Below are 27631 nucleotides of genomic sequence, written 5' to 3'. Positions count from 1 at the left end.
AACGCTAAGTAGTAATGTATCTTTTTTTTTTACGATACGCCGTTTGTTTCCGCACTATTGGAACTTGAACACATTTGCGCATTCGTTGCGAATTAGTGTATATTCGTTACTTACTTGTATGTTATATAAAATGTAGTTCATGTTATAATTTCGTGTTTTAAATTGAAAATGATATGTTGAAAGAATGTACGCGAAATATGTCAACATATATTTACTCGATATAAATGCTGAACTTGCGCATTGGAAATTAGGCGACAGTAGCTGTGGTTTAGCCTAAATAAATATAACGTTTCCAAATCAGAAAAGTGTGGACCAGCTCTCAGTAAAAGTTACCAATCCGGAAGTCTCCAATTGTAGTCCTACAAAATAAACACTGGCCCCAACTCTTGCTGTCGTTTAGTGTAGGAAGTCTACTAAGCTCAAGAAAACGTGTTCTGTTAGGACGTATTTGGTGGATTGAGAAACCTGAATAACGTTTATCAGTCGCGCTACACATTTACAAGGTTCTCTGCAAGTTCGGGATATTTGGCAGCATTATTTCTTTTTCGACCAGTATCCCGTAACATCAAAGCTATCTTTGATATCCATTGGTAGGACCATCAGCTTCTGTGCGAATCTGTTCAGCGTCGCTACCGAAAACTCTCCCTGTTCGACGCAGTTCTTCCGCTTGTTATTTCTAGAACATGTGTTCTTATTGATCCTGGGCTCAGCTCGTGAGACTAATTTTTTGCTTTCTTTCCTCATTTTCAATGTTTCCCCTTTGATGTGATAACACTCGCTTTGAGCAATTCCATATTGAGCCAACAGGGGGCACATGTTCATGTTTTGTCTTGCTTTCATGATCACAGCAACTCGCTCTTGTCTTTGAGGTTGCAAAGTGTAGGCGCTTTCACTATGGCTTTCAACCTTGACTTTCCGTTGCACCAGTAGCGAACAGTAAAACAGAAGGTCTTCTTGTTTCCATCAGTCTCCGACGAATTTTAGCAGCGATCTAATTTTTGAGCATTCATTTTCATCTCTAAACGATACTTTCGCTTTTAAACTCATTCATCTCTGATGGCACTGAATCAGCATAAAATCGTAGACAGTTAAGCCTTGATTTAAATATTTACCAATTGCGTTTGTTATTGGTGCGTTGTTAAAAAGTGCTTTAAATTTTAGCCCGTAGGACAGCTCCGGACGAGCTAATAGTTGGGGTAAGTGCTGTAAATGTGCAAATACAGTAGTTTTACCCATTTCCAGCAGTTAAATAGTATTTCTGGACTATTAATACTTGATTTGCTGTAAACCTTAGGAGTCTTAGCTGACTGAAATCTTGCGATCTCTTGGTGTTCCCGTAATGATGCATTGACACTTTCGATCACACCAGCAACATAGCCACGCGGCATATTGATGATTTCTGGTGAGTTTTCCTTTATTTTTCCCGTTATTATAAACTATATTTAGTTCTCATTAATATGTATCGTATGTCTGTTAGCTTAGATTTTTTCTGTTTTCAACGTACCTTATTTTTGCCTTAATCGACCTCGTCATAGCCTCACAATTAAGCCTGCGTATTATCTAAAGCTAGATTCAAGTGCAAATCCAAGAAATTATACTGAAAGGTTAAGCAAACGACTGCTGTGGCACTTGGATAGGTAAGGAACAGAAGCTATTGCCCCTCAGAAGGGCATTAGCACTAAGAGATTTACCGCATTCCAAAAAATCCATGTATGCAGATAGAAGTTTGTTGCCTTATATCTGCAGAAATTAATCAATGGTTTATTTTTTAGAGTTGAGGCTTGCTCAAAAGGAGTTAATAAGAATTTTATGTGATTGGATGCTTTGAAAATCAAGACTTTCTTAGAGCAATTATTTTCAAAAATTAAATTATTCCGGTGTCAATTCTGCACAAGAACGTATTGGGTAGTTTTTCTATAGTTGACTCTGAGCTCTTTCTTTTATGACGAATGTCGGTACTATTGTAAGTAGATAAAGTATTGCGATAAAAAATCGAAAGACTGTTAAGTACACATAACAATTCAATTTACATTAGCACGATCGATACTGAAATGAGAGGCGATTGCGCTACACTAAAGTAGCTGGAAGAATATCACTTTGCAATATCTGTGATCGACCAACTGGGCAATTATACACTGTGCATCTTACTTTGTGAATGAAAGAATGTTTTATAGGGAAGCAACAGGAGGTTGATGGCTTATGATTCGTTTAGACTTTAATTACTATTAAGCTTTTAAATAACCTAGTTAAATGGTAGGTACACTATTTTGCCGAGATGATACACATACATATGTGTAATGTTAAAAAAATGAGTAAAATATCTTTTTATATTGTTATCTTTATACGTGCACGTAAACGTATTGTTGCTTCCTTCACCATACATCACGATAATAGGCATATTTCAAAGAACAAGGCTTTTATAAACGGTGAAGTAACATTCAAAATTTTTCAACTGTGAGCCATTAAAGGAACATAATGTAAATTTAAAAAGAGAGGTTGGGTTTCATCGTTTCATCCTAATTAAGAGTGCATTCAGCGATTGGAATTGAGAAACCATTTTAACCGTCCGAAATAAATAAGTTCCGAATACCACACATTGAGCTTACGATACAAGCATTTAGTTTTTTACACACTATTGAGAAACCTCAACGATTTTACATATATTTTTTTTGGACGTAGGTCTTGAGTGCAGCTGAAGTACAAATGACTTCAGCTGACTCAAATTTTTGGCTAAAAAATTGGCTAAATCATATAAATGAAAAGTAATTTAGCAGTTTTAATACAACGATACTTGTAACCATCATGTGGTATTTTTTTTGAATCGGTAGTAGTGAATGGAAGTGGAGTAGAGATATCACCAATCTATATGGTCTAAATTTTCCCTCTAAACATGTACTTGATAACTTTAGTTCTAAATGTGCGCAAGCTGGTTTACATATCACTCGATGATTGCAAGCCACGAAAGCAAGATTTCGCCGTATTATGGTGCCTTAAAGTTATTTTCAAAAATATTAGAATGACAAGAAATATATAAAAATAGTATTATTAAATCGTTTTGCATGAACTATAAGATATAAAACTTTCTAAGATAAGTTTCCTTCCATCTCGGTTCTCAACAATTCGCAGAGAATCTTCTGCGAAACTCATTTTCAAATTTGAAATTTCCTTTTGCGGTGTTAGAAACTGACGGCTCACGATGCTTTTAGTAGTTAATTGAATACAAGGTCGATGAGACAAATTGCCTTTGCCGCTATACCTGCAAAATACAACTCGTATTCATAAACCAATTAAATTTTCTAATTTTGTTTGGGTGACTATAACTCGCCAATTAAAAGGCCGAATGATGATTTTTTAGATTCCAAAGAGTACAAATATGTTCCAAAAGAGAACAAAAAGTCCTAGTACCAATTAAAAATATAAGATTAACGTTTGTCGTAGCTTACCACTGACTTAACGCAGCAGCAGTATGCTGGCACTAATATTCATTTTCTGACAAACTTAAAGTTCAGCGGTTGCTTTTATACTTTAATAGTTCTATGTACTGCACAAACTTCTTTCTCTAAATTGCATTTGCCATAGAGTTATACTAAATGAGGAATGACAAAAATTACCTAAACATTTAAAAAGCTGAACTTCTTGAAACTTTTGGAGCTCTATCCGACAAGGCCACATCAGCGAAATTGTATCATACGATACTAGTGTTGAAAAATTATGTATATATATATATAAATTTTGTAAGCATTTATTCTTTGTAAGCATTATTATAATCTATTTATGTTTGCCATTACCGTGGTGATGTTGCGTTGTGATTCACACTTTGTATTTTGTAGTCTGAATTCAATTGGATAAATAAGTGTTATCAAAAGTTTTTGATCTTAAATGCTTGTAGTCTGTTTATATCATTACGTTTATCATGGTATATGGTATATATCTTTCGAATTTCTTTCGTGTAAATAGTATGGTTAGGAATTTTTTTGTTTCTGACAAGTTTGTGCCAACGCTGCTTCTACGAGCTTCTTCGACTCATATTAATTAGTAGTTATAAAGACGGGATTACAGTTCAATATTTCCTTGGCTATTGCACCACCGTTTAGCACAAACTTCGGACTGGATGTTGAAAATTACAAGCTTGTGGCCTATGAGCCTATTACGTGTATTTGAGAAGATTGCGATAGGCCACCTTAAATATTACTTTTCTCAAAAAAAGGTAAAGGAATCAAAAATAACAAACGCGCGCCTATATAGCTGTACGGATGCTGCAAAACTGACCAGTGTATTGAAAGAGAAACGAAAGTTTTGATTGTATTTACTTCGATCTTTTTCGAAGGTTTCTTACGCGTGTTGAATTTCATTGTACAGATTTTATATCGACAAAAAATCTTATTAAAATATGCAACTACTTTACATCTTAGGGTGAACCAAAATGCTAGCAAATAAGAATCATCATAACCTTTGTGGTGGTATTTTAATTAAATATGAAATATTTAGTTAACCTAATTAACTTTTATGTTATTTCTTTACAGTATTTGCAATATATGTTGACCTGGTTGTAAACTTTGCCAATATATTTTTTTCATTTTATCTAAGATGTCGAAGATTTTCGTAAGATATTTCTGCTGCCATGTACAAATAAACATACATAAATACAAACAATACATATGATGTAAAGTCCAACGCCCGGATTGTTGTTAACTTGCGGCGATTTGGCAAAGCAATGGCTGTAAATAGATTGGATTTTTATTTATGCCACGCATCTTCATCTTCAATTTACGAGAACATGGTACCATCACTGTATGTCTTCTAGCATAAACTATTATCATTATTATTGTTACTACAACGACGACCATTATGCGGTCTGTAGACGATCAAGTTTAGAAGGAAAACCAGGAGTTTAATGCGAACATACAGAACTCTCATGTAAGAGCCAACAGCTTAAAGATCCTCAGAAGGAGTCACTACAATTCATCTGTTTGAAAAGAATGTATGTACAGCATACAAATGGCTAACTGTTTTCTAACTGAAGTTCTAGCTTTAAAAATCACCCAAGTCATTGTCAGCAAGTGAGTCGGCAATTCAATATCCATCAACGGGTAGCTCTTTTAATACCAAACAAATGAACGATGCATACATATGTACATATATGCATCGCCTAGACGAATGCTCCGCTAGAAAAGGCTATCATTGCCGTTTGTATTTAAAGGACAACTGGAGAGCACACAATACGTTAACCTAGAGTGGTGCTACATTAAACGTTGGTCACCAGGCCTGCCACCACTATAAATGTTATGCCCCAGTTTCCATCTTTTCATAAAATCACAATAACAGTTATAATTCTTTTCTCTGAACCTACTGTGCACTAATTTGTATAGTACCTAGTAGTAAAGAATTTAAGTAAGTAAAAAAGTAAGAGAACAGAGCCGGTGATTACATCAGAAGTCAGCATGCGTTTTTGACACAGCCACCGAAATTTAAAATATGATACCAATAACGGTACAGAAGGCGAAGAATACTGATGTAATGAACTAAAAGCCAGCGGTTCGCATCTACCGAACTCGACAAAGACTTTGAAATAATTAAAGTCTCGAGTCGCTCCAGGCGCTCGAAAAAGCGCCGCATTAACGCAGTGTTATACAATTCCCGTACAATATGGACAAATATATCTCATAAAAATTTGCCACAAAACCGGAGCTTGCGGGAGCGTAAAAGTGCGTGGAAGGTGATCTAAGAGACATTAAAGCCTCCAACAATCGAAACTTACTGAAGCACAAATTAGTAATAGAAGAAATACAAGCAAGCTAACTTCGCAGCTCACAAAATCATAATAAACCATACCAAAATTGGGCAACCTCCATTAGTCAGCTTATCAATTTAGGTGTTCAATGGATAGCTACAAACAGCTAAGCGCCTCGAATCACTTAGACATATGCAAAAGCAAAAAAAAATTATCGCTGCTTAAGAAGTTGAAAAAACCAAACCATGAAAAACACCGCTTCGCAAGTAAAACAACTCCAAGGAAAATGCCAAGAATCGTTCAGTAAATGATGTACTAATAAAATATGTTGCCGAAAAAACTTTTCAGCAGCCAAAAACAGAGTATAGGGCTCACAATAGTGGGGCTCATAACATCGAAATAATGATGCCCGATTCCAAAAAAGCCATAGTCACACATTCCATTTCCCATCAACTAAACGTCTTCTCAAGTTACAAAAAGTTCGTCGAGCCACGTTAGAAACTAGGTGTATAACGAACACTTCAATCTTGTTTCGCGATATAAAAAAAGAACAAGGTGTCTAACATGAAGTTGCAGTATTTGTGTATTTATAAATAAGTTTATAAATTATAAAACACTGAGGAACGTGAAGTATATGCGTAACTTCGAAATAAAGGAAACGAAGGACGAGTTATTTGAGGTAAACAGAAAAAGATCGATTCTCAAAAGGGAGGTGCGGGTTATACGCGACGCATATGCACAGTAGGGAAAATTCAATGGCTCGATTGGCTATTTTTAGAAATTACGAGACATGTAAAAGGTTACGGCCTAAAAGTGAGTGTGAAAAATTTGACAATACGAATACAACAGAAATTGCGCAGATTACCATTGACGGTGAGAGATGAAGTGAAAAAAGCATTACATAAGCAAGGGGGATCATCGAACCAATTAAGAAGTCGGGGTGGTGGTAGCTAAGAGAGACGGAAGGGTGCGGCTGCGCGTTAACGAAGCCATCGTCCTTTACGTTTTTGCTGCTACACCTAGATACGCTACAAATGCACCTTGGAAAAGGCAAAGCGGTTCTCATTCTCATATGTGATGTCGGTCTATAATTAAGTAGAGCTAGCAGAAGGGCCATGCGATTTAATGATATTTATTACGCGATGAACACTATTTCATTGTAAGCGGAATGTTTTGGGCTAGCGTTAATTCCAATCGCGCTCCAAAAGTTAATACAGCATCTTTTGGCGGGTCTAAATTGGGTAGTGGTATATCTCTATGATAATGTATTGGTGTTTGAAGTATCTGAAGAACAGCACCATGATTGACTGCATGGTATGTCAGAGTGGTAGTGAGTAGTAATAACAGATACTGAGCGAAAAATGCAGTATGAAATCGAATAAGGTTCGTGTGTGTTAAGATAGCATCAGAAAAAGTGACACTACACTCAGATAATCGAGAGGCCATCATACACAATAAATAGTCGGTATCGGTATAACTAATTAAGTTTGAGTTAAGAGCAGCGAGTTTCTCCATACGCTTCGAGAATTTTCCAGGCATAATGGAACGTAGGCGAAAGTTGCTGAAAAGCGTGGCGAAGTTCTCCTGGGACTTTGAGTAATACGAAGTATTTTCTGAAATGAAAGGACGGATAATTGAAGCAGCACCAATGGCAATTTCTGATTTCATAATAACGACAACAGAAGCAAGTGACGCATCAAATTTAGGGCTTTGAGCAGTACTGCTGCAACAGCACAGAGATGGCATGAGGTTTGTAGCAGGTGCTTTGGCTGCCCTAAAGGGTCTCCAACATCATTACTCAACGAGAGAAAGTAGCGTTGGCGTGTGTATTCGCAGGATAGATATAGCACGTGGTATATTTTCCTATATTTTAAAATTCGCAAATGGGGAGCATAATGGCATTATTAAGAGCGGAAAGCGCTGAGCGCGCGTCAGTGCGAATGGTTAGATTGGTCCAAAAATTCGTAAATTATAATTTCGAAACGTAGTACAACAGAGGGCATGTTATAACGTACCGAATATGCTGTTCTATTCAGGAAGCCGAGCGAACTTAAAGAATTTGGGGGGGATATGATGACTAATACTAGGGAAGCGCTTTAGCCGTTTATGTGGGAGCAGATAAGATAATGCTAAGACAACTGAGTAAGACTTGGGAGAGAATACACGAGCAACGACAGATTTCATCAAGACCCTCTATGATCCTCTGTGTTTCATGAAGTCGCGGTGATAAAGTAATTCTACCCAATACATTGAAATGGCGAGCTTTCAGGGCTGCGCACGACAAGCTTCCCCGGGCATGACAAAAACACCATCTAAGACAACTATTCTGGTGACCCGGTCTTGACAAATTTATCGATTAAAGAGTACCGAGCCGCCATGTGGGCGTATGGCTAGAAAATAGTTGCACAGAGAACAGCATCGCTGCTGCCAACTGATTGGCTCAAAGCGCCCCGAAGTAGTTTGGCAATCAACATTCATGGACCAGATGGATACGTATCCGTGTCATGCCGGTTCGAAACTGTGGTGATCGACTGTTTTTTTAAATGCATCAACAGCTGGGTTATGGAGATGCTGTACAAGTTGTTTTATAGAAAGGGCGTACCGGACAAAAACACCACTGACAGTGGAATGCGGTGCGCCAGTAAAACTTTAGGGTGAAATAACAAAACAAAAAAGCAAAAAATACTTAGTGTAAATAAAAATAAAGATAAAGCAAAAAACATGAAGATCTACAGCAATGTGAAAAATTAAAGGACAAGAGCTTAATACTTACCATCAGTTTGACAACTGGATGAACTTAACGAAGATTGGACGAGAGCGAAATTTATCTAAATTGACCTAAGCTACAAGAAATGAGGAAGTCAGTCGTAGTTGACATTGACATTGCAGCTTTTAAGTTATGGTGATTTAAAAAACTGTATGGGTGTACTATAAGTTGTGTTACTGGTGAGGCTGTTTGGCAAGAAACATAAATGACAACACTAAAATACGCGGATTCTCTGAAGAGCGAGATTTTGAGTGTGATGTACGAGAACATAGAAGTTCGTCTAACATTTCGGCTAACATAGCTTTAAACGGAAAATCAAAGAAAATTTATGCTACTGTAAGGGAATCGAACTGACACTTTTTGTGTAATTTCGACTCTCACATTCCACAACCAGTACACCATTCCACTGTTTTGATCCGTCACTATATTTCAACAAACACAAAATCGTGATAGTTTGAAAGTTATAAAGATATATTAGGTCGTTCATGACCAAATACCAGACAGTGAACTCGACTTTTTCAGGCGCTTTTTTAAAAAACGTAGTTTTTTTTCATTGTCATCTGAGTTATGCATTATTAGCTATGAGCTCCTGGTGCCTTGATGCTAACTTGATTACCTGGTGCTGTAGAAATCCGGGGCACGAGGATTCGTTGAGTCTTAAATAATTTTCCTAGGGGATACATTGAAGTTTTGAAAAAAAAATCATCGCAGGACGTAATTTAATGCAAGGACTTAACGTGTAAAGCAAATAAAAAGCAAACGTTTTTATGTTTTTATTTTTGATCCTCGCTTAAATCATGCAGCACTTATTTGTTCAATTTTGTTTCTTATTAACTTCACCTACAACAAGTGTGGTATTTTTACATACACTAAACCTAAGTGCCAATACCTGTAAGCTTCTATCTCTATATATCTATATAGCTCTAAACCACTCCATAGCTATTTCCTTTTTTTACTGTTATTATATTTCTTCTTAAGTCCTCAGAATAGGGCTTCTACGAGATTTATTTTTACCTCTAAGTAACTCTTTTGTCTTCTGTCTGACGGCTGTCACAATAGTAAATAAGTTATAATACGGCGAATTGTTTCTACCGATCTAGCGGCAAGATGGAATTTACAGTCATGAACCACCCGAATTTTTTGATTTTCTATAGCTCATTGCAGTTAATCTGCTATAATCCTGAGCGACCCTATTTAAGTGAGCGGTCGTCGACCTCAAACTGTGTAAGTGCATCTCAAAAACAAATGCCGCAAAATGTACCGTTCTATATTAGCACTAGGTTGAAATATGAAATTGTCTCCAATCCAATACAAAACACAAATATTCTGAAATACTTAGGCAAAGAATAGGTAGTCAAAGAACGTATTTTTTAACTAAATAAACATTTATAATATAGCTCAATAGAAACCACGTTGCTATTCAGCTTGAGGCGAATGGATAAGCGGTTAAAAAGTTCTAAAGTTAGTGATGGCTATATATGAAGCGCCCCTCGTTTTAGAATCTTTTACGATTAACACAGCATGTGCTAGGAGAACTTGAACAGCGAACGCGCAAGAAAATAAGGGGCTACTCATACTTCCACAAAACTCACTGTAAAAAGCGTGAAGATCAGCAAGTAACACGATAATTTACGATATTTTTTCAAAGTATAATCGTTGTGTTTTTTACACGCTCTCCGCTCTTAACATAAACCTGTACATATAATAATTAAAAAAAATAGGCTAGGCGGTTTGTCCAGGGTAAAAATCTCTAGTCCTTTCAGTTGATCTTTTAATGGCTCGCTGTCATGTTAGTAGTTAACAGTGGAGATTCCGAATAATCACTTCGTTAGTCGTCAGCAACCCCTAATATACGATGCCTCCCTAATCGCATCTCTTTTGGCGTCAGTCTGAGCTTTGCCACAGATTGTAGAGAACATATTTGTACTTTGGCAATAATTTCATCAGCTTTTTTCCATAATTCATCGACTATTACGACAAGCATGTTTTACAACGAAATGATCTGACAGAACCTTCCATAAGCCGCTTCTTTTGATAACGCGCCCTGACTGCACATTTTTATAGGCTGGGGCAACGTTTGTACTTTTATCGTAACCAGCATTAAATAAATTAACGATTTTTCTGCGTCCTCTACAAATCCTCTACAAAGTATTTTGTCTTAAGTCTGAATAATCTTCTATTTTAGCACTTCTAATACAGCCAAATATCAGCTTTTAAATGACACCAGCGCTGACCCGACACGACTTGTATTACCTCTGATATAATATTTTTTAACTAGAAAAAAATTTTCGACAATTCAAGATGTAGGGTAATACGGCATCTATATTGGAACTTTTCTCATTTTTTCTGTAAGATTTAATCTAACTAAAAACATATTTAACGATTTTTTCACGTATGCTAGAAGTGTCATTCCTCGCATTCATGTTTATTCGGTGTAATCGCCATTCACCCCGATTTAAGTTTTGGTTCGGACTAAACCGCTAATAGGCCTACTTTATATGTTCCCCTTGCAACTTTGCGAACGCTCTCTTGATAGTGTGCGTGAGCAAGTCGACGTTTACATGTTGATGCTTGCTGAACTTTCGCTCAATAGGGCTCCATACGTAACAATTTAACAGATCTAAATATGACCAGTTCGGCGAGCACACGTGCTTATCCTAGACATTTTGTATTCCCAAACAGCCCAACTGAACTGATCGACTTGTATCGGTTTGGTCCGGTGTACCATTTTGGTGGAAGACGTATGGTCTTCTCATGGACATTTCAGCTATCTACAGTCGTTGTGTATGTAAGTAAACTACATTAGTGATCCCTTCGCCTTTCTAAAAAAAAAGTTTGGTGCATGACGTCTCCTTTAGAACTTAAATTCTACTAGAAGATTTGTTTGAGGCACGTCCTCTGTATCGTGAACCAACCGGCGATCACATCTACCATTTATTGTTGCATCGAGGATACGAAGATCTTGTCAGAAAATAATTGAAGACCATTTGCTGTTTCACTTTTGAAAGAACTAAATAGTAAACAACGCCCCTGAATTTTTTTTCTTGGTGTCACTGTGCTTAAAGAACATCTGTGTGATTTCTATTGCATATGATATGTATTTAAGGTCTCCGTGAATAATTCGTGTACTCACTCATATAAAATAAAAAACATTGAGTGAGAAACTCAGTTTCTTCACGAAATTTCTCTAATAACATCCTGGTCCAAAAAGGATAATTCGAAGTGCACTTTCGGACAGCAGCGATGAACTTTATGGGTAGCATTGTTTTTATTTTGTTAAGGATTTTTCGTTATTTATGCTGAAACCTGCTTCTGCTTTTCATACAGCTGGATATCCATCTACGACGTGGTACATTGTGAGCGTAGAGTGACACAAACAGTTTAATCTCGATGGATCGTTCATTACGTAGAGATTGGATAATAGTTGACCTTTACTCAAGTTCTGACTACGACGCACAATTCTTCATTTTAATGGTTTTGTTGTTTTGTTGAGGAAGGAACATGGTTTCGTTTGGTATGAGAAATGATGGATCAACGGATGCGCGTTACGAGAAGCAAATCGTCTAATTTCGTCTCAATTTAAGTGCCGTACCTGTATATACGATCGTTTGATTGAGAAGACTATATACGATGCGGCTTAGTGAGATTCTAAAACGTCTTTTAATAAATTCGTGCTTTACTTTTCTGAATCAAGCGATCAGGCCATAAAAATGGCCGCCTGAAAACACCTACATTACAGCGGATGCGACACCATTCACGGCAAACCTCTATAAGCCGCCATGCCATTTGTTTGCGTGACGGGTTCTGCCAATCTTCGACCGCGGTCCTTTTGAACTCTTTGTGTGTGAGGATCAAAACTGCCGTGATAAGAAACACTCAAGTTAGTCAATACGAAACACCTACATGGGCTGTACTTAGACAAATAATAACAGTTTCAGATTCCCATTTCTTCTGAAGTTGCAAGAACTTTAAAGGTTTGTGGATTTTTGGGAGGTTTTATTGCACGCCCTGTTGTAATCATTTGCCTTCAGGCCCTATTAATTTTGGAACATTCATTTGTTTGACACCGAAATATGTACGTTCCATATTTGGCTATTCCACGGCCAGATGTCTCTACGTCAACGGAAGAATTTATCTCACCAAACGTATTAAATGCACCCTATTCTTACACACAGCCATTTTTCGAACTAATCTGAACCAAAATGTAAATGTAAAGCCTGTTTGCTGTGTTTGCAGCCCTTAAGTGCCCTACATGATCGATACTCTTTGCCTGACAATAAAAGGTTTCGTAATAATGGTACGATAATGCACGACATGCATGTCGTGCATAATAAATCGAGCCAACACGAACAAGAAAAAAAGTGAGCTAGCGGCGCTTTAGGTCAGTCCAGCGCTGAAGTGGAAATATACATGTATCATAGATAAAAACATGTAACACTTTTCTCGGGGTTTTTATACGTTTTACTTTGGCCTGAGCTTTCTCCCAAAGAGAAGATAAAATGTGGAAGTTACAAAATTGACTTATCTATGTAATCGAAATCGTAATGCGTTGCCTGTGACTTAACAGAGACAAAAACGCAAAAGAAAGCTTGGCATTAAAGAAATCGCTTATGAGCGACGTAGTTAGTAGAATCTTTTTGTTTCAAAGTGTTTCATAGATTAAAATATTATGCATTGTTAATTTATGATTGAAAACAAAACGGAAGCGTCTTAGACGTAGCGCAATAAGAACACACAAACGGTAAATATACTTCCTACGAAAAGTTTGGTTTGACAGAAAGCCACCCGTAACTGGTTGCAAGCTAGTAAAAACCGTACAGCTGGTTGTAGTTTGAACGGATTTTCTTTAGTTACTCACACTGAAGTGTATAAATATATCTGAAATCTAATATATAAATGCGATTAGCTTTGATCAATCAAATGCTATGTCAAGACTGATCAGTACGATACAAGCAAAAAAGAGAAAGAGAAGACCAAGTCATTATGTTTTTATAAAAAAAAAAAAGTGAGTAATTCATGATCCTCAAATTGAGACCTCATCGTGATCACAGATGAAATCTGTGAGGCCCAGTACAGCGATGTGAAATTGAAAGGGCGTTAACACGTATGTGAAACGAACATTGGCCTTAGGCGGTTCCAGAGGAGAACTCATTTTGGCATTTTACCAATTAAAAAAGTTCTTTTTCGGCCGTCAAAGAATGCTTGCTTTTTAAAGGATTGTTATTCTTGAGGTAATATTTCCTCGAGTTTCACAAATTCAATAGTTGTCCACATAAAACAGTCAGGCAGATCATTTGTTTTCTGGTTTGGAAGAGACAAAGATATACAAAACACGGCTAAGTGTTATACCTTCTGCGCAGCAGCAGCCAAGGCTCCTTCGAAAACGACACAGACCTGATCCATTCTAGATGGATTTTGGAGAAATGTGCATGCAGGTTTCGCAGTATTGGTGAATGCCAAGACATATGGTTACTGTTAATGCCCTGACAAATTTTCTAACATATATGCAAAGTTTGAAGTTGAAGGTTGAAGCCAGAAGTACTAGTCGCTGACAATGGAACGGAGCTCGTATCTAAGGTGATTCGAACCGTTTGTGAAAAAAAAATCTATCACTTTCAAAATAATGGGCAAGAAGAACCGTTGATACATTGAAACACAACCTCATCTGGATACGAGACTAATAAACCTAAAGGAAGACCTCAACACATTTCTGTTAAAATAAAGATCTATCGAGTACCTATGTAGCAGAGACAGAAAATATTTGATCGAAATACTTTGAAGATCAGTCGGAAGAAAGTTGAATGTTGTCGTAGTCTTCAAGAAGTAAAGTTGAAGAGGAGACTAAGGAAAAAAGTTTCGATATGATCACCTCGGTATGAAGGACTATTGGAACCAACATTGGACACCAGGAAAAATAGCTGGAAGGAAGGGATTCGCTGTTTATGAAATTGAGGTTGGTGGAATGACGAAGACCAGGCACCTCAAATCTGTTCACAATCCCTGCTCCTATACCTAACCCTTTGATACTTCCAGCTCGATTCCGCCGAACACCATTACTCATTCTCCTGGGTCGACCAGTGCACGTGCATTTTAACCAGGAATCCCACGCGGTCATAACTAGGGTACAAACCTGAAACCAAAATGTGCTTCTCGTAGGTAGAACTAGACTACCACCCAGCCGCCTCATACTTAATTTCACCCAAATGACGGCATCAGGAGACAAACGTGGTCTGCTACAAAAGAAGAGACGTCGAAAGGTAGAATTTGATTTGGACAGTGTAAGGAGGTCGTTTCAAAGGTAGGATGAAGCATATAATTTATCTGTCGCGAATCTGTAAATCAATGGCTTTATAATAATGCGCTCTTAGATTTTTTTTTTTAAGTAAGTGAACTTACCACACTGTAATACCGTGCAAGTAGCTTCAGTCACAGAAAACAGAATTCAGATCCGCAGTGTCTCGTATTTCATTTCCAACCGTGTATAAAAATCCAAAAAAGTACTTTTAAGCTAACACGACTGATTTTTTCATGTAACTTATTACCGAACCAGAAAATTTTGCTGCTTTTTTATTTAAAATATATCTTGTCTACTATTTATGGGGAAGTAAATGTACACATATACGTAGTTGAATGCCAGACCAAGCATGAATCCTGTATCTGACATTGATGAAGCAACCCTCAATGTTAGGAAGATAGAATCTGTAGCCACGAAAACGGCCGGGCCGCTTTATTAGCAGACTAGCCGTCCGTATTCAGATCGAAATTAATGGTCTGTATTCTCTAGTTCTTAATAACGTTTCTTTTCCTAGATCTTTTTATGGGATCTCCGATAACTGGCAGCATTCCAGTTAACGGGTAGCATAACTGCTGATCGTTAATCGGGAATGTCTTGCACTAACCCGTGGCAACAGGTCCACACACACACAAGCCTCTCAATGGCCCGAAATTTCATTGTCTAGAAAATAGCATACCATTAGACGTTCAACGGTTCGTTACGCTTGAATGACCCTGACGATATTTAAAAAACATCAAGCTTTCACTTACCCACAGAGGTACGCATTGTAACTTGGGCCGAAACCGTGGCGGACGCCACGCATCAGTAAAAAGCCATTTTCTTCCCAATTTACTGGTAGTACACTAATCAATGGCGACCCGATGGCTCGCTGGTAGATGGGGTGTAAGGTAGGCATCGCTGTAACGATTCTTGATGGCCGGGATGGTGAGCTGAGCCGAGATCTGAGCTGTCATCATCAAGCTGGATGGTGCCTGCATAAGGCAGAGTCAGCACAGTACGTTCTGAACGCTCCCTACAATAAACGCTAACCTCCTCCTGCATATGGCCTCGCGTCCACCTGACTAATTCAATATGTGAGGTTAGTATGGCCGAGGAAAGAAAATCAGGGAAAAGATACCGATCTCGCTGTTCGTCGAATGCTGTTTAAGGACACAAGGCATGTTTAAATCAGTGTGCAAATGCACGTTCAATCGATAACAAGTGTGCCTATGATTAACTATAGTGATAAGTTCTTTGATATACACTCGCCAGCATTATAACGACCTGTATTTGCTTTTACAAAGAGGCAGCGGCTTTGTAGGAGGTTAAGCATGCATTCTGCTTAAAAAAATAGGTTCGCTCGATACATAGAAATTATGGCCTCTCTGTCCTTATTTAGATTTTGTTGGATCGGTATGTTTGTTTTTGTGACATTTCTGCTAGTAGTGTTCTATTCAGAACCAAGGGAGTTTTATACAAATGGTTCGTGGCTCCCTTCCTACCTAAACTTTTACTGTTTTATAAATTATGGAAACTACGTACTATTTTCCGTTTGATTTTCTATTTTCTACCATGGCGGTTGCGCATATATCAATACATGTTCCAGTGATTATGCAGCTGTAGCCCATTTACCTTCAAATTTCTACATAAAATCTGTTCAATGCTTGAGAGATTTGTCAGCTAGGGCAATTACATTGCTAAGGATAAGATTCCAGATGTGACCTATAATGCAATCGGATCAAGAGAGTAACGCCAACTGTAAACGCTGAAAGCCAAAAAAACATAGGTTTTTAAACACAAAACTTTATAGATATGAAAGATTGAATGAACACTAAAATGAATTCAACAATGAACTACTACTTGCTCACACTATGAGCCTACTCTCCGTATCCAAATATGCCATCGCTGACACACTATCTGCATCTAAGTGTACGTTTAGCTCCTAAATTTATAGACATACAGCTTTATTTTTATCACGTTTTGGTATAGGTTATCCCGATGCAGTTAGCATTTTTGCCAAATTTATCTTAAAATGTTGATGTTGACGCATTTTTCAATTTGATTTTACTACTACTTACTACACACTAACTGCTAGTAATAACATCGTGAATGCAGAAAATAATGTTTTTATATGTCTTCACTTTAAACGGTTGTATCAACCCAAAAGAAAATATTCTTGTTGACTGCATACATGATTATGGCTAATGAACTATCCATTATTGTTTCTTTTATTGCCTTTAATCGCAACGAGTTTACAATGCTGTTTGGCGCAGGTTTTAGCAGTACATGCGATCGTGTTCTGAAACAGCGTAAAGATCTTATCATTCCTCAATCTAAATACCAAGTTTCTCTTCCGAAACTACATTAACATATACCAATCGATCAATGCATTCCCGAAGTGCTGCAGCCAAGTGAAGAACATTAAACTGAAAGCATGTATTATAAATTGAGATGCTACGAAAGATTAGAAAGAAAAAAGAAAAGAGAAAATCTAAATGGCTGCAGTAGCCGAGCGTTATGCTCCCAAACAAGCTCTTCCAATTTTCGCTTTTCTCGATATTTTGCTTTTAACATGGTTCGAATAGTTTCCTTCGGCGATTAAGATCATGACCATGCGCATCAACTACGGTTTTTCCAGTGTCTAGTATATGATGTACGTTGTAATACAGACTGATAATGTATCGACAAATTTCTAGGCAAAGCTTTCCCTAAAGAAAAATTGATAGGGTTTGTAAATGGGCTGGCTCAGTTATCATTGACGACGATATTGAATTGCTTCGTATCGACTGAATACTCGAACTTCTTATCCTTAAAGCGGTATTTAGTCATAGTTATATTAGTATTCAAATGAAAACAAATTGAAAGCCTAAAAATTGTCGCTACTCTCATTACACCAACTATATGAAAGTACAATTTAGTCTTACAGTTGAACATCTCTACATGACAAATGCATCCCCGTCATAATGCAGTAAATAATAACGTATTGGTCTGCTCCGCGTTGCGGTCGAGGTTTGAAATTATGTGCAGACCAACCTTTTATCGTGTTGGGAGCCAGCCGTTCGGACTAACGCCTAACGACTTACGTACTGGATGCAAGAAAGAAAAAAAAGCAAAGTAACCAGCTCATTTTTCCACGACGGTACAAAAGCCTCAAAGTTACATTGCTTAGGGCACAATGAAAGTAACTCTATTGTGTAATATAACGTGGCCATCATAGGCGTTATATGGAGTTCTTTTATTTCGGATCTATGTGAAACAAAATGGCAACGATTGCTGACGGGAAAATTAGACAATCCGAGTCGCCTCAAAGTACAACTCAGTACAATATGCAAGCACGTATACACTGAACTAATGTTATTTGTTATTGTTGTTATTTTTCTGCTTATCCAGTAGACTCTAAGGTTGTTCTCGACTTTTAAATTCAAAAACGTTTAATTTAGAGGAGAAATCCACATAGATCACAAAACAAGTGTTTGAAGATTGCCTTAGGTATTTTTTCGTGATAATTCAGTGTTTTCCGTGAGAAACCTTGTCTGCTAGTCATAAATAACTACGGGACTCACACAGGGCCCACCGTGATTAAGCTCGCCTTAAAGAACGACCTGGACCTTATTACACCCTCTCCACACCACTCGAAACGAGCTACAACTCCTAGACGTGGCAGTCTCTGGGCCTGCCAAAGCTGGACTATGTACAGCTCAATAGAACCTTGTCAGTTACGGTGGCTACCTACCGCAAAAGGATTACAGTTTATGACGAAGTCGAACTGACAAAAAGTGCGTGCGCAGTTTCATTTGTGATGGTAGATATTGCTAGAGGGTTTTGAAAAGCAGATATCTTTCTCCTGAAGGAAAATGTTTACAGACATTGACTCAGTAACCTACCTAATAATTAGACGGGGCCGTCGGACCGCTACGGAGTATCATTTTAGTAAGGCGGCAGCTAATCCTCTAATGAGAGCTCTGTTGCCAGCGGCTCCGTGGCTAATCGCCACGTTCTCACAATAAGTGGATGGCAAATCTCATTTTTTTATTGCCACAAAAAGCAATTATTTTTACCTTTGTTTTGACCTACCTTTTTGACACAATAGGCTAGTTCGTTTCGGTTTTTCTATATAAGAAAAACGGAGGTAGACGACAAGAGGTACTGCTTAATGTCGTAGAGGTAAATTTCGTGCAATATAGTAGACACAACACGATTAATCAGTTAGACAAGACATGACGGGGCTGCTGAGTGGTGCCATATTAATGATAAGCTTAGTACCAAGCACGCAATACTAAGGACTAATAGTCCTGCGAAGTATACTCTGAATAGATAAATTATAAAGTAGAGGATTTACTACTATGATTACCGTAATCCGGATTTCAATGTGAGCATCACACAAGTTGTTTACTCTGTTGTTCCTATCAGTAAAATGATCGTAGAATTTAGTCTCTAGCTAAAAGTGTGGATTCTTCAAAACAGTCGTTTAAAGGTTTAACGGTATCTAACATACTCCATTACTCAAAATATGATACCAAATACAGATACATTGGGTAAATTGCTATCTAAATTTAAAATCAGGTTCTACGGGCGAACTCATGTTAGTGCTGAAAATGTCATCTTTAGAAGGACAGCCGTATGTGGCATGCATTCATCGGGACCCCGAAGCGCGCCCATAACCCAGAAATAAAATGCTGCTGTCATTCACTTCGTCGCTCGCGAATTGTTCAGAATTATAATGTGTAAACACAATGTTCAATACATCCAATTCACAAGAATTCAATCCCCGACTCACAGTTTGCGTATATTTTTTACGAGTTCGATTTGACCCTTTGCCTCTGCTACCATATTTTTTTTACCTTGAAGTATAAGGTAAAAAAAATATTCTGCATGTACTTCTCCTTACTACTTTATTTTGTAATCGTATGGTGTCCTTTCACAATATTTCATAATGTTTATAATATAATTCATCAACCTCCCATTATTATTAAAAAAAGCTCTGTTATTATCATGTTCGCAAAGAATACTCTAAGAAGCAGCCTTGTTTTACATATCCAATAAAAACGACCATTCAAAAATCTCCATACTCCTTTAAACTTCGTTTTGCCTCGTTTATAATGTATAGTCCAGTAGAGAAACTCTGTTTCCCAATAGAGCCGTTTACCGTAAGCAGTACTCAAGTGTATGTTAATATTTACTTAACGCATTTCAGGCAATCTGTTTAATTCGCCTGACGACTCTAAATAATTAGAACATGCTTTAAATTCACCTTATTGGTTCCTACCGTTTGTTGGTGTAAATTTTATTACTACTTGGGCTTGAAGCATTACTTCGTACGAGTGTATAAATATTATGGAGCCACCAGCTATTTAGGCTCGTATCTAATATGTTCTACGAATGCATGTTACCCTTCGCTCTACGCCTATATCATAGGAAAGCAGTGCAGCTAAGCTTTCATTTATCACTGAGCCGGTTTGCTCAGTGTCAGCTACTTGTCACCGGTGCTCATCCCCGCTCTAAATGTCGATCCCAGTAATATATTTGAGAGTGACTACCGAATCATTAAGCTGTGCGTCTGGACATGCAACACTGCCAGCAGGCGGTCGCACAGGAAAAAACGTCCCTTTGGATAAAATTTTTCGATCCACCTACAGGCTGGACCACAAGGATCACCCCACATATCAGTATCGGGTTTGTTTTAGCATTCACAAATTCAATGCGGCTTATCAGCGGTTCGCATTGCATGTGCTATATCAGCTATTTGGTGACCTTTTACTACCTTGCTCTAAGTCACGCATCTGCGTCTGTTCCATTGAGCCTATTGATTAATTAACATCTGCTTCAACTGCTGAAACTAAGGCTATTCTTGTTAGGCTGCCGCCTCGTGTACACTATATCAGGATGCTTGCTCCGGTGTTCTATGAACATCTCCACCCTCTTTTAAATTTATGTAAAACGTGAAAGATGGTACAGTATAACACGCCTGTTCCTATTCCGGAGGAATGCAGATACTTCTAGCGCAGTACGTTATGGCGTGTTGATTCTTTAAATTCTGAAAAATAACTATTTTTATCGCTCTCTCGATCACCAAACCAGATTAGTTAGTAAATCTAAGTATATCAGCTAAACTGGTGAAACTAGAAATGGCTGTGCGTGATCTCTTAGGATGCATTAGAGTAACCCCGCGGCCTTTGCCTTACGGTTGCAAGCATTTATTTTGATTTAGTTATTGCGGGGTATTAATACCGCGTTCCGTATAGAGTAATGTTTTGGAATTCATTTTATCCGTTTTACCTTCTGGTCTTGCTACGCATGGCACTCGCTTACGGCTCTAGTCATCCGGTTGTAGAAGTAATTGGCTGTCTCGTTCCCGTCCCCGAGTTAATATGTATGCAGTAATACCTAATGTAGTTCATAGGGTGTTTACTGCAGGTTTACGGTATTATCTTAAAGGAAGGGTAGGAAAGTGTGACGCAGCAGTTTGTATCAGAGGCAAAACGTAAGGGATCATTTTCTTCTATGCAGTAATGCCGTAAACTGCACAAGAGGGAAAAGCGTGAGACTTGTAGCATGATAGTAAACGTCCATATAATACAACCGACAGTAATCAGTTATGGACAGTTACATCAAAATGCGGATTTAATGAAGCATGGGTCAATGTATTTAAGATATCGAGGAGCACGGGAGGTGAGAAAACTATCTCAAACAAATTTTACTTAGAAAATGGTCATGGGGTAAGAATGCCTATAGTTGTTGCTTCATTCCCATTACATCTAAAGGAAATGCGAGACAAGCTCCAGATTGCACACGATAGTTACAAATCCAACTGAAAACGTGGAATAAGTCTTTATTACTTTTTTGCTGGCGTAATGGTAAAACAGAGCAGATGCTAAACGTTTACGTGGAGACGACAAAGGAAACTGATCAATGTTTGAACGAAACAAAAAGACCTGCTTTATTCTTCGAAGGATGTTCATGAACAAACAGCTTTAGGGATCTAGAGAGAAGGGATGAGTGGTCATAGAAATGCGCGCAAATTTGCAAAAGTAAATTTCTTTATCTATTTGGCATATATAAAATAATATACGTAAGTGACAAATATGCGAAAAAAAAGCATAGACAGGGTAGAATCTGGCGAGAATGTAGTTATATATATACACCTTTATATATAATATATTATATATATATATATATAATAGATACAAAAGAGCATGCTTCCCTCAGTGATAGTATACAAAATGCCATCATGACATTCACACACATTGTGTATAAATTAGAGTTGATTTAACGCGCAGTAACTAACGTTATGAAGGTAAAACAACGTGCAACAGATTGGTAGAACTACGAAATTTCGAGGATAACCAAATAATTAATGGAAGGCATTTTCATTCATGTATAACGCGAACAAGGAGAAATATAGTAAAACCAAGATCATTTACTATAACAGTAAGGCATTGGGGTTGCTTGCTGACTATCAAACAGGCATACTAAGTAAAACAAGGACAGTAAAATACCTAAAAAAGAATAACAATTTTCCGTGCACAAGATGCGATGCGACAGATGAGAATATAGGATACCACGTTGAAGTGGGAGGTTTCAGGTTTACAAGATGTTAGTATAAAAGTCGCATTTAATTTTACCCACAAAATATTATGGAGAGAAGATAAAGCAAATACTAACGGCTTGCAATGCATAAGAAAACAATCAGATACGTAATAATATGCAATGTAGGAGTAATGAGTAGTAAAGGCCCTTGTATATACATGGAATAAGGGTTTCGTTAGCAATCTGTCAATTTTTCATTCAGTTAAAACCTTGATTCTTTTTCTGACCGCAAGTATGGTCAGACTACTACATACGTACTATTATACATTTAGCGACCGTTATGATGTGCTGGTAGTATACACCCACGTTTCCCCAAGTTACATTTATATTATGAACCCAAAGTTATATTTAAATTTGTGCTGAACATAGAATTCTAAATGGTTGCTTGAAACATTCCAAATTCAGTTTTAATCTGTTTCTCAAACCTGACAGCTTTTTTGAGCAGAATTCGTCTAACACAAAATATTCGTGTGCACTTCTGAAATGAGGTTGCCGCGCATGTCTCCCCCAAAGTTGCCTCACAAAGATCTTCATCTGATGACACCCCAATTCAAGGAAGCACAAGTTTAAGGAAGTATTTTGTCTGTGCTAGTACAAGAATACGAGCGACATGCATTATACAATAAAGCAACAAATTGATTCTGGCCTTTTAAAGGGTAAAGGTAGATTATTTTTACTACGTGCAAATAAAATAATTGGAAACATTCCCCTTAAATAGATGATTTAAGAGAAAACTCGCCATTGTAGCTTATTGTGGTCGTCAGTAGTATAATAATTGTACTACATGTAAGGTACGTAATATATATTAGTGTGGAAAGGTCGATCCACAAACACTAAGTGAACTTTGTTAATACATACGAAGGAAAATGTCAAATCGCTTAAATACTCATCACAAATAGAACTCAATAGATAATCAGAATTTCTCTAATTCGATTAGATAGAAGCAATAAGCATGAAAGTCGTTCCAGTTCTATTACTTTAAATCAACGATGCTGAAAATATATATGTACATATATTTATATATAGGGACGCATAGCAACTCTACAAAATTTAACATAGAGTTTATAATAATTATCTCGAAAAAAGTGTACATACACTCAAGTTCATAGCCAATTCAGTTATTAGGTTTTGTGATCTAGTTAATGTCTTCGTATCCGAGAATTTGTAGCGATGTTGTCACGGAACGTAAAAATCAACTAGTCGCGAACAAACTTTTCAGTGTTATCATCGATGGATGGACTCCACAAAAGATTACTATTCTCAGTCTCCTCACCAAAGACAGGAAAATTCTTAAATTTGGTTTTAAAGGCAAGGAGCGCGGGCTATCAACGCAAAACGATTCAGGACTCGCTGTAGGTTATTATTTGTAGTAGTAGTAGTATTATATACACAAAATATTAGTGAGGCCCGCTAATAAGAATCCTGGCGCAAGGCATGAGCCTAATTTATCATGCAGCAAACCATGCAAGAGGACGAGTTTGCGATCGAGTTAATTGAAAGAAATAATCTATTCATATGAATCATCATCAATTGGTGTTATCGTCTGCGAAGTGCGCACTAACCTGACAGCTACAAAAAGATCAATCACTCTTTACAATTTGGAGCAATGCAGTGTGATCTAACAAGCACTACCCCATATCTTGATCCTATCTGACAAGCGAACAGACGAGTTGAAATGCTTTGAGCAGTGTCTAATCATTCTGGAAAAATTGCATGGAAACGCTTTGTCGAAAGCCGCTTGCTATCCCTCAAAAAGCAGCGGTTATCAAAGTGCAAAAAGCATCTAAGACAGCTAGAAAAAAGTGCGCTCTATTATTGGGCATCTGAGCTCCGCCGCAATGCGATGCACAAGACCTTGCAAGGACGGTCCGATAACCGCACTTTGTATCTACTTCGATTTCGAACATTTGTTCCTCAAGAACTTACCGACGCTGCTAAATATCGGTCAGGTACTCCATATTTACCGAACGTGCTGGCATCGATTCTACAACGTGCCAATGGGCAGACATCCGCCTATCTGGACAAGGCTGTAAAAGAAGTACACAGAAACACAGTAAACTATGAAGACATCTACATTCTTTCCAAAGCAACTCAAGGGGAAGATGTCAATGGTACAGAAACGGTTCCAAGCGAATGTGCCTGCCGAAGCTGATGTCAAACAGATCGATGTTGACATTGCTGACGTCAAGGCAAATAGTCGTTTAAGTCCATTAGTAGTAACCATAAGGGCTTTACGGTTTACCTCTCTGTTAACCATATCGATTTTTGAGTGTAGGAAGGCATTCAGTATTCTCGGCTTCTTTTCCAGGACACCAAGAGACTCGCTATTTATAGAAACGATAAGTGTCATTTCATCTACACATTTGAGTTTCAAAACCAAGGGGATCAATCTGAAGTCCATAGGTAATGAATAAGCATCTTCTAAGTAGTGTCATTTTTCATTTTTGCTACGCCGATAAAAAATCGGTGATTTAATTGAGGATAAAGAAGCAACAACGGTATCCAATGGCAGCAAAGGAACGTAGTGGTATGTTATCCACAGCCCGGCTGTGTCAGAAACTGAGTACCTCGCCCGTTGCAGTTAAATCACAAGTGTAAAATTAGATTTAGGGCAAATTGTGCATGTATACAGTTTTGGCTAATGCGAACTGTTTTCGAGATAATCGGGATAGTAAACAAAATCCATGTTAAGATTCTTTCCTGGTAAATTTTCTATTTGCCGAAGTCCGAAGTGTATATATCTATATACCCGCTTGATTCCTTCTCAATCTTTTTTTATGCGTACTTTTAAACGTTTTCGTCAACCATTTATGGAGCTGTTGGCTCTACTCCGTCACGAAATAATTCGAGTGAAGATAACTAACCGCTGCTGCAAAAGGATTGCATATACATTGTGTTTATGAACATCAATGGCGCATTAAGAATACTTGCATGCTAGAAGAGTTAGGATCGGTATACCTGAATGCCTAGTTCAACCAGTATGCATAGATGTTATTGCACTAGGAGTTTCAGGATTTATCATTATGTGATCTAAGGTTAACTTTAGTGGCATACGAGGGCGCGCTGCTTCTCACAAAGTGCAGGATCTTTTTCACGTGTGAGAAGCGACTTTTCACCGGTTTCTGTACATGGGCTGGGAATAAGTACTGGAAGCATTTTTTAGTAGACGCCACAAGTAAGAATGGATAGAAGCACTTTGACAATCAGGCGTACAGAGTTTACTGTGTTAGCTGTGTTTCGTATCGAGTGCATAACATCATTTGACTCAATACAAACTTCTAACGGTGAAAGTGCTACACTTTGTGTGAAATGCTTCCGTAAAAATGTTCTAGCTGTTGCAATAAGCATAATTTCGCAATAAGCAACGCTAAAATCAAACAGAGTTGTTGTTTGTACACCTAGGCGTGTCGTAGCAATGGCAAAAAGAATCCGTGTTTTTAATGGAGTGCTTCATTTCATTTAAAATAACACATTTTGATTTAGACAGAAACATCCTATATGTCGTCACACTGTCCTTCAATACGTGTCAGTCATTTAATACAAGTATAGTATATAGCAACGAAGAAACACAGCTTTCCAGAGAAACACCAAAGTTTCCTGTTTATGTCATTATCAATTTTGATAGGATAAAGTCAATTTGCCCAATAAAAGCACATTCATTTTAGCTTCTTTAATGCTACAAAAAGCTAGACATTTCATGTTTTTAGCAACTATGGTCTACCTAATCGAACACATATTATAAAAAATATTTATGCAGATACACTGTCAGATCCTAAGACATTTGTAGCAATTGTAAGGTATTGTGAAGCAGTTACCACAAAGTCTTATTGAACTTACTGAAGTGAGTTGTTTGAAAAATTAAACAGTCATTTTTTTAAGATGTGAATCACTTACATCGTTTTTTTGCGAAACTGGTACAAATTATAGAGTATTGCGATGTAGGCTTGTAATCGTGCTTACAATATTTTACCCAGGTCACATATTTAAATTTAAAAATCTCCTCTAAATAAAAAAACTTTTTTTTTGTAAGAATAGGCGTTTTTCTGGAAGGTATTTATATTTCTAATAAATTAAAAAGCGTGATGAAAATAACAACCAGTTAGAATCACTACTGCGTGCAAGGTGAGCTAGAATTAAAAAGGTCGCCGGTACAAAGGAGAAAAATCTACAGGAAAGTTGATCTGTGCAAGAGAAACTAAAATAGATAATTTTCAAATCGGCAAAAATTCACCGCTTCCTTAATAACCACAACATACTTGTAGAGTATTTAAGGTTTCACAATGGGATTAATTAAACCAGGAATGTATAATACTTCACACACATTTTTTGTACATTGCATTCACACAAACAAAACCACTAAATATTGTTGTCCAATGCATGACGTTAAAATGAGCATCACCTCTTACAATCGACTTTTTTTTATTATTTATTTGCCCAAGTGAAAAAAAAACAAATTTATATGTCTCTCATAAGATGACAGAAAAAAAAGTGATCGAGGACTGAGCCAGAATTATGAGTAGTACTACAAGTTAGACGAAAGAGGTTGGTACCACAACAGCAATTCATAAATGCGTGTTTTTTATGATAGGGTTGCAGAAAGTGAACTAAAATTACCGAAAACTATCACAGTAGTATCAATATGAAAGTAATAATCTACTGTAGTACACATATACGAAACACAGTTTGAGCGAGTATCAGCGCTATATCAAAGCCAGTCGTCATCAACAACTAAGCTAACAACCAATAAATTAGAACGTATGATGACCATCGACAATATCTGTCACAATGTGATTGCAAAAGAGAATCTCTGTTCGTATATTTACGCTGTGCAAGATTTTCTTCAATATGCAGACACCACTTTTGTGTGATGAGCGATTGCTCCGCAATGCACGGTATTAACTATTACATAATAACTCTGCTGCGGTGAAAGTAACTGGGTTAAAAGCTTCAGATTTTATGACAGAACAAAATAGAGGCTTATTTTTTTCAAAAAACGGATACCATACGATTTATGACATTTTAATGAGACTAGTGGAAAGGTTTAGCTAGGCTAGCATCATCAGATTATCGTAAACGCTCACAAGAAATCGAAAAAAAATACCAAATAAACGTCCGTTTTCATATCAGTCCTAGACTGATTATACCGCGCTGTTTTTTCGCGCATCATCTTTTTCTTCTGTGGAGGTGAGAGATGAACGGAGGTTCGCTTAATATGAAAGCGAATTTCAATGTCTTTGCTAAAGAGAAGATTTTTTAAGGCTAATCGCCCTGG

The 27631-nt window shown here is 37.4% G+C and overlaps 1 long non-coding RNA gene across 1 annotated transcript; it reads right to left on the bottom strand.

The window, feature by feature from the left end:
- Positions 1-6839: 6839 nt before the first annotated feature.
- On the bottom strand, positions 6840-26319 carry LOC111266469 (uncharacterized). The gene is made up of 4 exons (XR_015313477.1): positions 26254-26319; positions 24286-24386; positions 15543-15854; positions 6840-7344 (listed from the first exon to the last, which is right to left on the bottom strand). It is a non-coding gene; the product is annotated as an uncharacterized LOC111266469 (long non-coding RNA).
- Between the last annotated feature and the right edge of the window lie 1312 nt (positions 26320-27631).

The sequence above is a fragment of the Varroa jacobsoni genome, unplaced genomic scaffold, assembly GCF_002532875.2.
Source record: "Varroa jacobsoni isolate VJ856 unplaced genomic scaffold, vjacob_1.0 scaffold_117, whole genome shotgun sequence".
NCBI lineage: Eukaryota > Metazoa > Arthropoda > Arachnida > Mesostigmata > Varroidae > Varroa > Varroa jacobsoni.
This window is presented reverse-complemented; position numbering and strand designations above follow the sequence as displayed.